The sequence below is a fragment of the Enhydra lutris genome, unplaced genomic scaffold (assembly GCF_002288905.1).
Source record: "Enhydra lutris kenyoni isolate GAN:26980312 unplaced genomic scaffold, ASM228890v2 scaffoldscaffold10, whole genome shotgun sequence".
NCBI classification, from domain to species: domain Eukaryota; kingdom Metazoa; phylum Chordata; class Mammalia; order Carnivora; family Mustelidae; genus Enhydra; species Enhydra lutris.
In genome coordinates, this window is record NW_019154094.1 from 36,817,384 (window position 1) to 36,835,063 (window position 17,680).

Genomic DNA, 17,680 nt, shown 5'->3' on the forward strand with positions numbered 1-17,680 from the left:
AAGTAAGCGAAACCATATGATATAATAGACTTTAAAATAAGAAGCCCATGAATAATTCAGTGTTGTGGGTCCTCTGGTGGTAGGGTTACTTCCCTTAGTACTACACAATAAAACATACAGTGTGCTTGATCTTACAGGTAGACAGACTAACAGCCTGAAACAAAACACAGGCCATTGGATTTGTTCTAAGCCTTTTATCAGTTCAAATGGAGACTGATGGAGAGTTCATGCTTCTTATTTTTGATAAATCACACCAGCAAGTTTGGTTGGGATATACAATAATGTTGCTGCTATTGTTTTAAACATTGGGAAATAATCTGGTGGTTGTAGTTACAAATTAAGTCTTGAGGTGCCTGGGTGGCTCAGTTAAGTGTCCCGGCTCTTGGTTTCGGCTTAGGTCATGACCTAGCAGCTGTGTGATTGAGCCCCACAGGGGGCTCTGTGCTCAGTGCAGCGTCTGCTTCAGATTATCTCTCCCTCTCTCTCTCTCTCTCTCTCTCTCTTTCTCTCTCTCACTCTCAAATAAATTTTTAAAATCTTTTTAAAAAATGTCTTTCCTGATACCCAAACTAAATGATTGATAGGGTTCCTCCTCTAGAGGGATGTCTGAATAGCTAGTCTTTTGTGGACAGTAGGCAATTATGGCTTTTGTCATGCATGGTGATGCAATTTCCACAGATGATCATTCCTGCTTGTATTGTTTCTTTTCTTACAGTTGTTCATTTGGACCAGTCTCAGGGGGCAGCTGGGTGCCACTTCAGTAAATACAGGTTTGGCTTGCATAACCAACATTCAAGTCCCTTCTCAAGGCATAAGGTTGGAAGTAGAGTCCCATTTGGCAGAGGGAGACATGCTCCAGGACAAAATCTCTTTAACTCGTCAGAAACATCAGATTTGTTTGTTTGTTTGTTTTGTTTTGAGCTGGGTAGTTCCACTGAGATCACAAGGCTCTTAAGACATGATGAAGCAGAGCTTTGAAAGGAGGTGGGAGTGATTATAAATTTTTGGACCTGCAACTGAGATCAGCTTTGGATTTTTTTTTTCTTTTGCATGATGGAAGTATAATCCCTATATACGAACCTGTGACATCAAAAAAGATTACATTTCCTGTAGATGCAAAAATAATGGTATCTTTGGTCTCCATTCATGTGATTATTGTCAATGAGTACATCTTAGACTGTCCCCTTTCACATAAATGTTTCTGGGATGCCACAGCAGGCTCTCTTATCACACACTAAGTTATTGGCAGAGCACTTTGCTCTGTTGGCTTTGTTCTTCGTCTCTCAGTGTAGTTCCCACACAGCTTTTACCCAAGAAGTAATTCATCAGGCTTCACTTATAATCAACCCTCTACTCTCAAAGTCAAGGGTCATCTCAAAGTTTTCATTCTTGAGCTGCATATTAGTCATAATAGCTACACGATGCTGCGGCAACAAACGCACCTATAAATCTCAATGGAGGACCACCTCCTAAGTTTATTTCTCTTTCACACAACAGGCGGCTCCGTGCCACTCGGCTAGCCTTGGCCACGTTCCTCGAAATGCTGATGCAGGGATCCAGGAATTTTCCATATGGTGATGCTGCACCGTTTCAGAGGTCATCACAGAAGGACAGGGAAACTTTGTGACTGAACGTTGAATGGTTTACGTTGTATCTGCCCACGTTCCTTTCCTCAAAATCCAATTAGGTGGCTGCAACCTAACTACAAGAGAGGCTCTGGAAATGCCGTCTTCCTGTGTGTCCCGGAAGAGAAAAATGAAACGTGGTTAGATAAATATGTAACACAGGGCCTACACCAGGAAACCGGGGCATTTCTGAGTTCTAGGCAGCAGTGGGGAGAACACCGTCTCCCTTGCCCCCCACAATGATGCTGGCCGTAGGATGTCCCAACCTGGATCATGAAACAGAGCCCTTTGAACTCAGAGCCTCACAATTGTTTCACTTATTCCTGCCTCTTACCTCTTGAACTACAGAAGCTCAACCAATTCCAAGGGTCCTCTATATCACAGGATACCATGTCCTTTTCCTAATCCTCTTCTATTCTGTCCCTAGAATACATACTACTAAGCTAAACTCTTTCTATCCTCCCCAGTTATAAAGCCAGCTCCTGTGCATGTTTATCTACGTAAATGAAATATAGGGGGGGAAAGTGGTAGTGAGATTGCTTACCCTAAAACCATTTAAGCCTCACCTCTGTCCCAAAAATGGGTTCTGTAACATGGGTTTGATTCATTTTCAGCCTTTTCAGAATGGTATGTGATGTTGATGCCAGGATGGAGCCACTTAGATAAAGACAGTTTGATTAAGTTAAGATTGCTTTTCTTTTGGCACCAGGACCTTAATGCTCTAGCAACAATGGCTTAAAATGGTAAGAGTTCATTTTCATTCCCTTTCTCCCCATGCCCCCTGCCTTTTTTTTTTTTTTTTTTTAATAAGTCTGAAGGTAGGTATTTGCTGGCCTTAGTTCCAGTACTTACTGATTTTGGATCCAGCAATTCTGCAAGTTCCTTGTCCTTTTTCTCATTTTTGTCAACCATGCTTGCAGAGGGGACGTGATAGGAGATTATTATATCAGATTGAGTACAGAAACAGATATGAAGCAGGTAACTTTCTATTAATAGTTAATGAGTTTATTATTTTTATTTATTTTTAAATAAAGAATACCTTTTCTAAATGTTTTAGATTTAACTTCCAATATAGTACATACGTAATTTATATACATAAAAGTTTTTTAGGCGTCTCCAATGATTATTAAAGGTCGAGGAGAGATTCTGAGACCAAAATTTTGAGAAAAGCTGCTTTATAAAATAAGGCTTTAGATTCAGTGTGTATCATAGGTATTATGCCTGTTTTTCTATCATTTGGCTATTGTCTGTTGTGGATTTAGTTATGGGAATTTCATGATTTTTATAGAGTCAAGTCTATGAATTTAGTCTCTACGTATCTCTACTATGTCTACTATTCTTATATTTTTCTTTTCTTTTTTGTTTAAACATTATCTTTTCTTTATATTTTTAGTGCCTAAGCATCTAGTTTTTAATATACTTTAATACAGGGATATAATAAGTTCTCCAAATATAAAGCTAGTTATCTCAACCTCATATACTTAATAAGTCATTCTTTCCTACTCTTTTCATTTGATATATTCCTATGTTTATTCACTATTTTAAGAAACTTCTGATTTTCCACTAGTTTTTATGTATCTTTCTGCTAAAACCAACCAGACAACCCACATTACCATTGCTTTAAAATAGAATTTTAACATCCACCTGTTATCAAAGGTGCTCCTCATTTTCCTTTGCCATAATTTTATTATTTTTATTCACTTGTTTTTCCAGGTAAAATTTAAAGTAACTCCTAAGTTATAAAAAATACACAGTAATATGTTGATGGAAATTGCACTGAAATTACATATGCCTTTGGGGAAAATGGACTTTTTTATACTTCTAAGTCTTCTAGTATTCTTGACCATTAGTTTATCTTCTTGTAAGTAGCCAATAAGTTTATATATTCTGTCTTATAGGCCTTGCACTGTTTTCCTAGATTTATTTTTAGGCTTTTAGTGTGCCCTAACTTTCTAAGAATATTTGGTTAGATACTTAAAATTATCCAACCTTAAAATTAAATACTTAAAACTAATACTTAAAATTAACTAGCCTATTTTAAGAGTCCGTACCTTCACCCCCAGTTTCAGAAAAGTTTTGGTCATGTTCCTCTATCATGTATTAGAAAATTTGAGTGTGAATTATATTCAGCTTCCTAACACAAATTTCACATACAAATGAACAGCAAATGAACTACTCTACCCTGTGTCCCAGGGCTTCTGTATTTCTGGGACCTGTTTTGGGGTTTTTTTTCCAGCTTCCCAATAGACTCATGTCTTTTTTGAGGCTGTTAACTTTGGATTGCTCCAAAGGGAACAGAGCGGCTAAATTGCATGCTGTGGATAATTGAACTTTTTATGTACTTTCCTGAAGTGAAAGAGAAGTAAACATAGAAGACTTTTATAGAATTTCAAAAATTTATTTTCTCCGTTTTCAAGCATCATGCAAAATTACCTGGCCTATAAATTTGGAGTATTACTAGCCCTTTTGGAAAATATATCAAGCAAGATACTCTAGCCAAAACTTCATACGTTGTTTGGTCTTTATAAGATGCCCTGAAAGAAATAGTGGCTTATTTTAACTTTTAAGTTTCATTTTTTTTGCTTATGAAACAAAGAAAGAAACATATTTTTATCATTTTTTAAATAACTGACACATTTATATTGTATTTTCAATTAAGATTATATCTCTTAATCCCCTTCACCTATTTCACCATCCCCCTACTACTCCCATTGGACAAGTATCCGTTTTTTCTCTGTACTTATGAATCTGTTTCTGTTTTGTTTTTTAGATTTCAAAATAAGTGAAATCATACAGTATTTGTCTTATTTTGACTTACTTTACTTAGCATAATACCCTCTAGGTCCATCTATGTTGTCACATATGGCAAGATCTCAACATTTTTTATGGATGAGTAATACTCCATTGTATACATACACCACATTCTTCTACTGGTGGACATTTAGGTTGCTTCCATATCTTTGTTATTGTAAGTAATGCTGCAATGAACATGGGAGGGTGACTGTCTTTTCAAATTTGGGTTTTTGTTTTTGTTTTTATTTTTTTTCAGATAAATTCCGAGAAGCAGAATTGCTAGATCTATAGTAGTTCTGTTTATTAAATTTTTTTTTTTTTAGGAAGCCCCATGCTATTTCACAGTGGCTATACCAATTTACACTCCTACCAATACTGCATGAAGGTTCCCTTTCCTCCACATCCTTACCAGCACTTGTCTTTTTGTTAATAGGCATTCTGACAGGTGTGAGGTGATATCTCATTGTGGTTTTGATTTGCATCCCTGTGCTTAGCAATGTTGAGCTTAGCAATGTTGAGCAATGTTCTTTTCATGAAGTGGTTGGCCATCTGCACGTCTGTTTTGGAAAAATGTGTATTTAAGTTGCCTTCCCATTTTTAAATAAGGTTTTTTTTCTTTTGAGATTGAGTTCTATGAGTTCTTCATCTTCTCCCATGCAGTAGAGTGCTTTTTTGTTGTTGTTGATAGTTTGCTGTGAAAAAGCTTTTTAGTTTGAGATAGTCTTGTTTATTATTTCTTTTCTTGTCCTTGCCTGAGAAGGCAAATCCAAAAAATGCCACTAAAACCAGTGTCAAAGAGGTTACTGCCTATGTTTTTTTTCTAGGAGTTTTATGGTTTCAGGTCTTTAAGTCTTTAATCCATTTTCAGTTAGTTTTTTATGCTATAAGATCCTGGTACATTTTAATTCTTTTGCATGTGGCTGTCTAGCTTTTTAACACTATTTGTTAAAGATACTGTCCTTTTCCTATTATATATTATTAACTCCTTTGTCATAAATTGAACATACATGCATGGGTTTATTTCTGAGATCTCTGTTCTATTCCATTGATCTATGGGTGTTTATGCCAATACTTTACTGTTTAGATTACTATAGCTTTGTAATATTGTTTGATGTGTGGGAGTCTAATGCCTCCAACTTTGTTGTTCTTTGTCAAGAGTATTTTGGCTATCTAGAGTTTTTCTTCTATGGTCCCATAACATTTTAGAACTATTTATTCTACTTCTATGAAAACTGCCACTGGAATTTTGCATTGAATCTGTGGATTACTTTGGGTAGTGTGGACATTTTAACAATATTAACTCTTCCAATCCATGAACATGGTATTTCTTTCCATTTATTTGTGTCATCTTCTTTCATCAATGTCTTATAATTCTCAGGGTACAGGTCTTTCACCTCCTTGGTTAAATTTATTCTTAGCTATTTTATTCTTTTTGATGCAGTTGTAAATGGGGTTTATTGCCCTTTTTTGTTAGTTTACTATTAGTGTATTGATTTTATATCATGCAAATTTACTGAATTCATTTATCAGTTTCAATAGTTTTGGGTGGAGACATTAGGGTTTTCTACATATAGTATCATGCTATCTTCAAATTGTGATAATTTTGCTTCTTCCTTTCCAATTTGGATGCCTTTTATTCCTTTTTCTTGTCTAACTGCTGTGTGGCTAAGGTTTCCAATACTATGTTGAATAAAAGTGGAAAGAATGGGCATCCTTGTGTTCTTATTGATCTTAAAGGGAAAGCTTTCATCTTTTCACAGAGAAGTATGATGTTAGCTATGAATTTCTCATATATGGCCTTTATTATGTTTAGGTACAATCCCTCTAAACCCACTTTGTTGAGAGTGTTATCATAAATGGATTTTTAAATTTTATCAAATTTTTTCTGCTTCTATCAAGATGTTCATGGGATTTGTATTCATTATATTTATGTGGTTTATCACATTGATTGATTTGTGGATGTTGATATGTTTGTATCCCTCCTACAAACCCCCTTAATCATGCTGTGATCTCTTTGTTGTTTAATTTGGTTTACTAATATTTTGTTAAGGATTTTTTCATCTATATTCATAAGGGATATTAGCTTATAGTTTTTTGGTTTGTGTAGTGTCTTTGTTTGGTTTAGTATCAGACTAATGCTGGCCTCATAGAAGGAGTTTGGAAGCAGTCCTATCTCTACTCTTTTTGGAATAATTGGAGAATGGTAGGTATTAACTTTATTTTAAATGTTTGCTGGGATTCACCTGTGAAGCTGTCTGTCCTTCACTTTTGTTTGTTGGGAGATTTTTTTTAAATTTTTATTTGTATATATATTTTTTAAAGATTTTATTTATTTATTTGACAGACAGAGATCACAAGCAGGCAGAGAGGCAGGCAGAGAGGGGGAGGGGGAGAAGTAGGCCCACCGCCGAGCAGAGAGCCCGATGCGGGGCTCCATCCCAGGACCCTGGGATCATGACCTGAGCCGAAGGCAGAGGCTTTAACCCACTGAACCACCCAGGCACCCCTGTTGGGAGATTTTTAATTACTGATTCAACTTCATTACTATGAATTGGTATGTTCAGATTTTCTATTTCTTTCTGATTCAGTCTTGAAAGATTGTATTTTTCCTGGAATTTATTTCTTCTAGGTTTTCCAATTTATTGATGTATAATTGTAGTAGTTTTATTTTTTTTATGATCCTTTGTATTTCTGAGGTAACAGTTGTACTTTTACTTTTTTTTCTTGATTTATTTGAGTCTAATCTTTTTTCCCTTCTAATAAATCTTACTAAGTATCAATTCTTTTCATCTTTTCAAAGAACCAGCTCCTAGTTTCAGTAATCTTATTTTTTGTCTATTATTTCCTTCTTTCTACTAACTTTGAGCTTTGTTCTTTTTTAGTAACTTTAGATTTCAGAATATAACTTCTATCTTAAAACTTTTTGCTGCAGCCTCTAGATTTTGGAGCATTGTGTTTTCATTTTCATTTGTCTCAAGGTATTTTTTGATTTTTTTCTTTGATTTTTTTCATTGACCTTTTGGTTGTATAGTCGCATTTTGTTGAATTTCCATGTGTTTGTGCTTTTTCCAGTTTACTTCTCACAGTTGATTTTTAGTTTCATACTTTAAGATGTTTGATATGATGAAATCATCTTAAGTTTATTGAGACTTGTTTTGTGAACTAACGTGATTTATACAGTTCCATGTGCAATTGAGAAGAACGTGTATTTTGATGTTTTAGGGATGGAAAATTCTGTATGTATCTATTAAGTCCATTTAGTGTAATATATTGTTCAAGGGCACTGTTTCCTTATTGTCTGGATGATCTATCCATTGATGTAAGTGGGTTATATTGTCTTGTTAGATGGATTCCTTATTGTCATGTAATGCCATTCTTTGTTTGTGACAACCTTTATTTTAAAGTCTATTTTTTCTAGTGTCTGGCTAGCTCAGTCGGTAGAGCATGAGACTCTTAAAGTCTATTTTTTCTAACAGAGGTATTGCTACCTTTTTGGTTTTTTTTGCTTCCATTTGCATAAAATACGTTTTTCTAGCTCTTCCTTTTTAGTCTGTATATGTCTTTAGGTGAAGTAAGTCTCTTGTAGGCAGCATTTAAGCACTTTTTGTCATTTGTCTTCTTGTCTTCTGGATGTTTTTGTAGTTCTCTTTTTCTTCTTGCTCTCTTATGAGTCAATGACTTTCTTTAGTGTTATATTTGATTTTTAAGTTTTTTTGTGTGTCTATTACAGATTTTTGGTTACTGTTAGGCTCATATATTTTATATATAACTTCTACATATATAACAGTCTATTTTAAGTTGGTCATCATTTAAGTTTGAACCCATTTTAAAAGTGCTGTACTTTTACTCCCCTCCCACCCTGTTTTAGGTTTTTGACATATTTAACATCCTTTTTTGTAGTATATCCCTTAAGTAATTATTGTAGATTTTATTGTCAATGTAATTTTACTATTTTTGTGTTTTAACCCTCATACTACCACTTTAAGTGCTTAATCCATTATGTTTGTCTTTACAAATGGAATTTTTTCCCATATATTTTCTTGTTTCTAGTTATAGTCTTTTGTCTTCTACTTAAATTAGTTTCTTCAATATTCCTTGTAAAGCTTGTTTAGTGGTACTCTCAGTTTTTGTTTGTCTGGGAAACTCTATCTCTTATTCTGAATGATAACCTTGCCAACAGAGTATCCTTGGCTGTCATTTTTTTCCTTTCAGCACTTGGCAGTGCCTAAGTAGAGTCAAAGTTTCTGCAAAAATCCAATTATAGTCTTAGGTGTTTCCCTTGTATGTAACTTAATGCTTTTCTTTTGCTGCTTTAAGATTCCCTTTTTATCTTTACAATTTCACATGTTAATTTTAATGTGTCTTGGTTTGGCTCTCTTTGGGTTCATTTTGTTTGGCAATCTTTGTATTTCCTGGACCTGAAGGTCTCTTTCCCAGGTTATCAAAGTTTTCAACTTTGTTTCTTCAAATTAGTTTTCTGCCCTTTTTCTCTCTTTTCTATTTCTAGGACACTTATTATGTGAATATTATTTTGATGTTTTCATAGAAATCTCTCTCGTTAAAGATTTTATTTATTTATTTGACAGACAGAGATCACAAGTAGGCAGAGAGGCAGGCAGAGAGAGAGGGGGAAGCAGGCTCCCCTCTGAGCAGAGAGCCTGATGCGGGGCCCGATCCTAGGGCTGGGATCATGACCTGAGCCGAAGGCAGAGGCTTTAACCCACTGAGCCACCCAGACGCCCCTGATGTTTTCATAGACATCTCTTAAATTATCCTCATTTCTTTGAGTTGGTTCTTCTTCCTGCTATTTTGGGTGATTTCCACTAACATGACTACCAGATAACTGCTCCACTCTTCTGTATCCTTGAATCTGCTGTTGATTCCCTTGAGTTGATTTTTTATTTCTATTATTATAGTCTTCAACTTTGATTGAGCACTTGCTTATATTTTCTACCAGAATTTTCACTGTGTTCATCCTTTCTTCCCCTGAGTTCATTAAGTTCCTTTATGGCCATTATTTTGAACTTCTTATTGGATACATTGCTTATTTCTGTTTCATTTAGTTCTTTTACCAAAGTTTTGTTTTGTTCTTTTGTTTGCAGCATATCCCTGTCTCCTCATTTTGTCTAGTTCTGTTTTTGTTTTCATGTATTAGTTCAGCTATGTTTCATAGTTTTGAAATACTGGCTTTTTGTAGGATAGATCCTGTAGGGCTTGGAAGTTCAGTCCACCCTGGATACCAGATTCAGGTGTTGTAGATATGTCCTCAGTATGAGCCGCATGTGTCCACCCCCCACCCCCGTTGTGGTGGGTCTGCAATGGCTGCAGGCATGTTGGTAGGTAGGGTTGGTCTCCAGCCTGTCTGGCTGCATAGTCTTTGGCTAAAAGGCCCAGCTGCAGTTGTTGTGGTAGTAGGCAGTGTTATTGTCCTTGCAGCTATAAGGCCCAGCCAAGGTACATTGTTGTGCAGAACTCTCAGCAGGGTGCTTTCCTTGGTATTAGCAGTATACAGGTAGGATTCCCAAAGGTCTGCTGCCCAGGTCTCAGTCCCTGGGCGGAGGCCCATCTGCCCCCTGCATCACTAGCAGGTGCTCCAAGATCAGTAAGTGGGTATCCTTCACCCACAGTCTGTATAATTTTTGATTTGGTGTTTCTGCAGTGTTTTTTTGGGTGAATGGGTCTGTGCATGAGCCCCTTAACAGCAGGTCTTCCTTTCTGTACAAATCTACAGTTTTCCTGGACATATTCCCTGTTGGTCCTCAAAGCCAGTTGTTTTGGGGGTTTGTCTCTCCTGTGCAGGATTTAATGGTTGACGTGCCTGATAATGGAGTTTCACTTTCACTGCTTAGGCAAAAGACCATGGAATGCAATGCCTTGGTGTGTTTTTTTTTCCTTAGTGAGACCATATCTCTTCCTCTTCTACATCTCTTCATGCTGCCCCCTATTGTGGAAGCTCTGTTCATCCTGTTTTTAAGTTCCCTTTAGTGAGAATTATTCCAAATGTAGTAGATTGTTGTGTCTATTGTAGGTGAGCTAAGGATCTTCCTATAGCAACATCTTGACAGGCACTTCAAAACTATTTTTAAAGGTCTCATCAGTATTAAAATGTTCAAACCAAGCAAGATGATGTCTTTTATTAAATTGTTTAACACAGTCTAATATTAAAAACAAGACAGAAAGGCCCCAAATGGAGTTGCTTACTAAGTCCCATGTCCCCAAACAGGGATTTGATTTAATTATAAGTTTCAGCTATCTTAGAAATAGAACCTTAAACTAGTCAGTAAGGAATTGCCTGATCAACACTAATTAGGTAATTTGCCTAATGGACCCCTACCATCCATTATAGGGAAAACAAACTTGTAAAAACAACCCACTTCTTACCTAGTATAACCTTCTTCCTGCTTCCTTCTGTCTATACAAATCTTTCACAGCTTCTCAGAGCCCCTTTCTTTTCTTTTCTTTTTTTTAAAGATTTTATTTATTTATTTGACAGAGATCACAAGTAGGGAGAGAGGTAGGCAGAGAGGGGCAAGCAGGCTCCCCACTGAGCAGAGAGCCCCATGTGTCAGAGCCCCCTTCTATCTGCTAGATTGGATGTAGCCCTATTCATGAATTATTGAATAAAGCCAATTAGATCTTAAAATTTAGTCAGCTGAATTTTGTTTTTTGTTTGGTGGCAGTAATAGGATCCAAAGGACACTTCTGATGGCTTTGGGGACCATTAGGAACAGAGGCATTGGTCCCTTCAAAACTTCTGAGTTCTCTTTCTTGCCATTTGAGGGCCATGGGTAAGTTCTTAGGTGCAAGCTCTGCTCTTTTTGTGTTGAGCTCCCAATCTAATTGGCTTTCCAGTCTAGGGTTAACAGGTCAGTCTAGATTAACAGGAGGCTTTAACAGAGCACTACAGAGGCCATTTTGTTAGTCTACAGGCCCAGTCCAGGGATTTGTTGGTCTTCTTGAGCTGGCAGACAGTTCCACCTGGAACCCAAGTCCTTAACCCTTAGCTGGTCTGCAATCAGCATTTGTTGGAATCTCCTGGTCGAATCTCCTGGCCATAGTTCTATTGGGGGAACTGCTAGTATTGTGCACCAAAGGCATTCTTTTGGCCAATTCATATTACCATCTCTGGTTACTTCTGGTGCCCATAGTTCTGTTCACATCATGTGCACATTAGTAGAAACCAACAGTAACTGGGGGAAGGATTCATAAATCTATTGTTAATGGGAATCTCAGAAGCCAAAGCTGAAAAAAACTGATGGGTAGAAGTCAAGTGGTTAAAAAGTATTAGAGCACTCACCTCCTAATTCTAAGATATACGTGCCACCATACAACCCCCAACCCATTGGTACACTGCTCAAGTATTAATTGGGCTCCAGAAGACTCAAGGCTTTAGCTAAAGAAGTAGGATCCTAAATTTCAGGGACTTGAGTGCACCACCTTCCGGCATCACTGCTTATTTTACATCTTAGTATGATAGTCCTGGAAGATGTATCTGAGAAAATGGCAAAATATTACTAAGACAGTCTAGAATTACAACGGTCATTATGGGAAATGTTCCAGTTAGCAAGCGCACTTGAAAGCATTAGCTGCCAAATCAAACAAACAGAAGGGATTACCTATTTGAATTGGCAGGTAGAAGTCTCCAAAAGTCTTCAAGATTCTAAAAGAACTTCACTGAAAGAGTCACTGCAAAAGGCTAAGGAAACGTTAAAGACAGGAGTTAACTAAAAGACTGACATGATCCTAATATTCCCCTCTATCCTCCTTTACCTGAGTGCTCACAGTCTACTGTCTGAATTGCCTTTCTACTCTGAGGAGACTAAAAGACTGTAAACAACAGATGACCAAGTTATTAAAACACCCCTATATCTACCCTCAAAGGAGAGCCCCCAAATGGATGGCACCCAGGATTGATGAGACGGTAAGGGACTCTCTGATAAACTGCTACCAGTTACTCCCTTAAACAGCCAAGGAGAAACTAAAAATTAATAGGAAACGTTGCAAAATTCTGGTAGATAATGGGGCTATTTCTCTACTTTGAACCCCACTTTCTCTGGAGTGCAGGTAGGATCCTGGGAAAACTCAAAAAGCCAGTGACAGGTGAGAATTCTTACCAGAATTAGCTATTCCAAATCTCTGTAGTGTCCAGTCATGAGAGGAAAGTAAAATGTCATGTGTCCCATCCTTTCTAAATCTAGGTCACTTGGTTATTGATCCTTTCCCTCCCAACAATAACTATTGCTGTTTTTTTGTCTTGTTTTGTGTCCTGAGAGTTTGGCCTGACAACTGTCACATGGGGAGGAAGGTCCCCCAAAATATGGTTGGACAGAAATGTGGGTTGTACTTCATTTGCAGGTAGGATCCTACTGATTGTTGCCAACTCTCAGGATATTTGTCTAAGTAGCTATCTTTTGGCTATTTGGGGGGACATCTGTTGGATTCATGGGTCATTCACTAGTGCTAGAAATATTTATTGTTTGTCCCAGCCGAAACCTGACAAAATATTTGAAAGGATTTTTTTTATAAGTGGGCTTATGGTCAGAAGTTGGCCAAACTGGGGGCTGATAATTGCAGAATAGCTCTTCTTCAGGCCCTTCCCCTAAGCTAAAATGATACTATGTACCCATAAGGGAAGAAGAGCAACCCAAAGACAAGCAGCTCTAAATCTACAGCATAGTAATCTTTCGATTTCCATCTTCATTGATGATTTTCTCCCTGATATAAAGAAGCGAAGTGAAGACTATGTAGTTGGATGGGTGGCAAGTCCCTTATTCGTCCCTTGTTCAGGTTGCAACCCAATGCTTGAGGAATTAAAAACAACTGCCATCATGTTATAAATTGTTTACAAAAACAGAAATAGCACCTCTAGAAGCAATTCAAAGGCCACCTATCTTTTTTTATTAATCCCTAAACGTCCCGTATTCATCTCAAAAGGATTGTGGATATTGTAAAAGATTTGGGTTTAGGGAACAAAAGTCCTTCTTGGTATACCTTGCATTCTTTCTCTGTACCTTTTGTGATGTAAAATTATGTATTTTATCCTCTTTAGGAGGAAACAATGTCATTCTTACAAGAAAAAAAGGGCTAATTGAAAACCAGGCCTATGAAAATCTTAAAATTCTTGCCACAACTGCTAGTGAAAAGCAGGTACCTTAACTTACTTCATCTGACAGAAACACAATGTGGATCGCACTGTTCTTGTTTAAACTCGTGAGTTTTGCATTATCAAACCAGTTTTGGAATAAAGGTGAGGTTCAGTGGGGTGAGGTCCCGAGCCAATGACCAAGAAGGAATTCTTGAAACATCTTTGGTACAAAATGGTGGTTTATTAACGTGCAGGGACAGCACCGGTGGACAGAAAGAGCTGCTGGCCCGGGGGTGGTGAGGGGTGGCTGATTATATACTAAGGGATGGGTGAGGGAAGGAAAAGAGAGGTTTCAAAATGTTATCAGATTTCTAGAAATTTCATTTAATTTCTGTGACACTTATATTAATAAAATGCATCCATATAAATATAACCTAAGAGGGTTTAACATTACTTTTTATTGGTGATGTTTCCCATGTAATTTAACATATGGAATAAACCAGTTTAACATCTTCCAAATGGAAGATAAATCCTTTGAGATTTTGAAGAGAAATCAGAAAGTTTGAGGTCAATTCCATTATGATGAACTCACATCAGATATGTAACCATGAACATTTTTAGGTTTTTGTTGTTGTGCGGCACATCTATAAACATTTTATTCTGATACTTTTGCAAAAGGTGGATTCATGGAAAGGATCCTACGAAGTACTGTTGACCACTGAAACCACTGCTAAATTACAAGGTGTCAAGCCTCAGGTCCATAATTCACAACTGATGAAGTCTCGCCTGACATGTGATCCTTTGCAGAGATGGAGACTTCAAAAATCAAATTGCTATGAAGACAAGTGGCCAATGTTAAGGTACACTGCTTCCTCCAAGAAGTCTGACCAATAATCTATCTTTCTATCCTCCTCTCCCTAATTTTTACGCTATGAAGGTCTTTATGATGATTTTGTCTGCCTTGCTCTGGCCTGGAAAGATAATGCTATTGTTTAAATATATCTGGCCAGGGGTGCCTGGGTGGCTCAGTAGGTTAAATGTCTACCTTCACCCCAGGTCCTGATCCCATGGTGCTGGGATTGAGCCCCAGGTTGGGCTCCCTGCTCAGTGGAAAGGCTGCTTCTCCATCTGCCACTTTTCTGCTTGTGCTCTCTCTCTTTCTCTCTCAGATAAATAAATAAAATCATTAAAAATATATGTATCTGGCCATTGCAAGGGGGATAACCCAACCTTAAAATAATTGGTAGATTTGCCACTATGCTGGTAATCCTGTAGTTCTCCCTGTGACAAACTTTTCCCTGATTTCCAATGCTTCAGCTTCTCTGGAACAAACTCAGCCCCCTCTCCTTGATGTCATACTACCTGACCCTGGGGGTCCATTTCCCTGTCTTTGGGTAACAACCTTAAACCCAGGAAACCTTGCATCCAGGCTCTGTCCAAAGAATGGGACCTAATGCAAGGTTAACCAGAGTAAAACTGCCTGGGATCTATAGATGCTTAAATTTTATAGATCTCCCTGGCAGTCACTTTTCTAGCTCTAAGTCACAGACACAAATGGGAAATATCAGAATGCATTCATGACCAAGTATTAACTATTTTTGGCAGATTCCTACTTCCCTGGCTAGGAGTAAGTCCCAAAGAAGCTATGACCAGGAACCTCTGGTAAACTCTTGAAGATATTACAGAGTCTGCTGCTAAAGCAACAGCTGCCCAACAACTACAGAATCCCTAGATTCTCTGGCCAAAATTGTTCTGGATACTAAGGTAGCCCTTGATTATTTTTTCAGTGGAGTAAGGAGGCATCATGCTGTGGTGAACACCACTTGCTGCACTTGGACTGACATTTCTGGGGAAGCTGAGACTCAGCTGCACAAAGACTACTGAATAAGCCAGTTGGATTAAAAAAGTTAGTCCTTCAATGATGGCTTTCTTTGACTTCCTTGATTCTGATTGTTTTGGGTCTTGGGGACAGTGGCTTTGAAGTAAACTCCAGACATTGGGAATTACCCTACCTGTAATGATCACTGTAGCTTCATGAGTATGTTGTATTCTCTCAAAAGCTTTAAACGCATGTTCACAGCCTTAATCACTAACTAAAAGATCTCCCTAAGACTAGAATATCAGAAAGGGAATGAAGAAAATGACCAACTTAATTAATGTGAGCCAAATACTGTAGCTTGAGAATACCGTAAAGAGATTCAGCAAAAAACACTCCAAGAACACCACAGCAGTGCCTTACGTTTTGATCTCATTCTGAGAGTCTGACCAAAAGTGTGGGACAGATGGTTAGGACAACAGGCCCAAGGGACACCTGCGTGTCTGTTAGTTGTGTCTGCCTTCAGTTCAGCTCCTAATCTTATGGCCCTGTCTAGCCCTGAGTTGGGCTCCCTGCTCAGTGGGGAGTCTGCATCTCCCTCTGTCCCTCCATCCCCCTACTCCTGTCCTCTCTCTCTCAAATAAATAAAATCTTAAAAAAAAAAAAAAAACCAAAAAAACAAAGACAGCAGGCCCAAAATGGAGTCACTTAAGCTAAGCTTCCTATCACCATATAAAGGCTTAAAGTTTTGGTTCTTCCAGAAAGGCGGCCTTAAATCAATCAATCAGGACCTACCTGATCAGCACTAGTTAGGTAATATGCCCAATAGATTCTGGCCATCCCCTAAAGGAAAGTTAGCTCGCAATAACCAACTGGCTTTTTTCCCTAGTGTAACCTCCTATTCCTGCTCCCATCTGCCTATAAAACTCAATTTGGACAGTTCCTCAGGGCTCCTTTCCATCTGCTAGATTGGATGCTGCTTGATTTGTGACTCTTTGAATAAAGCCAATAAGATTTTTAATTTTTTTATTTTTTAGAGAGAGAGCGTGCCTGTGATTGGGGGTGGATATGGTGGGGAGGGGCAAAGGGAGAGAGAGAATCTCAAGCAGGTCTTGACCTCACAACCTTGAGATTATGACCTGAGCAGAAATCAAGAATAAGATGTTTAACTGACTGAGCCACCCAGGTGCCCCAAGTCAATAACATTTTTATAATTTACTAATAATCTTCTTGTAAGAAAACAATTTACCAATAATCCATGATGGGAAAGTACTGTTATTGATAAGGGGTCATGTTAGGAACAAAGATGTCTGGTACTTTAACTGTAATGAAGATTTTAAAGTAAGTCTCTCCTAAATCATTGTGACTTGGAGAAACATCCCAAGGATATTCCAAAAGCAATGACTGTTCATTATGGTGGGTTACAATAATAAAAACTATTAAACTTTGTTTGGGATTCTTTTTCAAAAGAAAAAATATGTCTGCCCTTAAGTTTCTACAGGTCACTTTTTAATTTAGAGCTTAAAGACAACTATTTTAAAAGTTCACTCATTTTCTAAATAAATTACATGTATGTAAAAAATATACACACTTAAACAACTCACCATTCTCAAAAAGTGAAGAGCTCTAGATACATTACTTCCTTGGAGACGGTCTATTCAACTTCCATAATTTAAAACAACTCTAACTCTGAGATCTGTTTATTATAGAAAAATTGATCCATAAATTTAAGTGAAATTTGTATATCATTAAACAAGTTTTCCAAATAATTGACTACTGTTGAAATGGCCTTGTTTACTTAAACAATTAAATTAGCATTTAATGAGAAAGAAAAAAATTGTAGCCAATTAAAGACCAAAGCAAAAGACACAGTGCATTCATTTTTCAGCAATTAATTGATAACTTGCTTACCATGGGTAATCTAACAATTAACCAGGGAAATATCTCTAGGAAATAGAAAGCATTAACGCAAATGTGTTCTTGATTTATTCTTTTCAAATCCATTTACCACATTATCTAATCTGGCATAAGCAGAAAACCCCTAGGAAAAGCACCTCTAAGCCTTCTGGTGTTGGGAGCCCTAATTGTTTTGGCAACATAAATTGTTAAAGGAATTTCTAAAGATACTTCTCAGCCATCACAAGCATCAGAATTAAAACAAGGATGACAAATGAGTTTTCTAGATGCTGATCTGTGTGCTGTAGACTGGCAGCTCTCAGTACGTTCTCAAGACTTTACTTTACTGTGTGACTGCTGCTGTACTAGAGCTCACACCCCCGACCATGGCCAGAGCCATGCATGGTTATGGGTATCACACTCAACACCACCTACACCACCAAAAAAGCATATTGCAAGTGACCA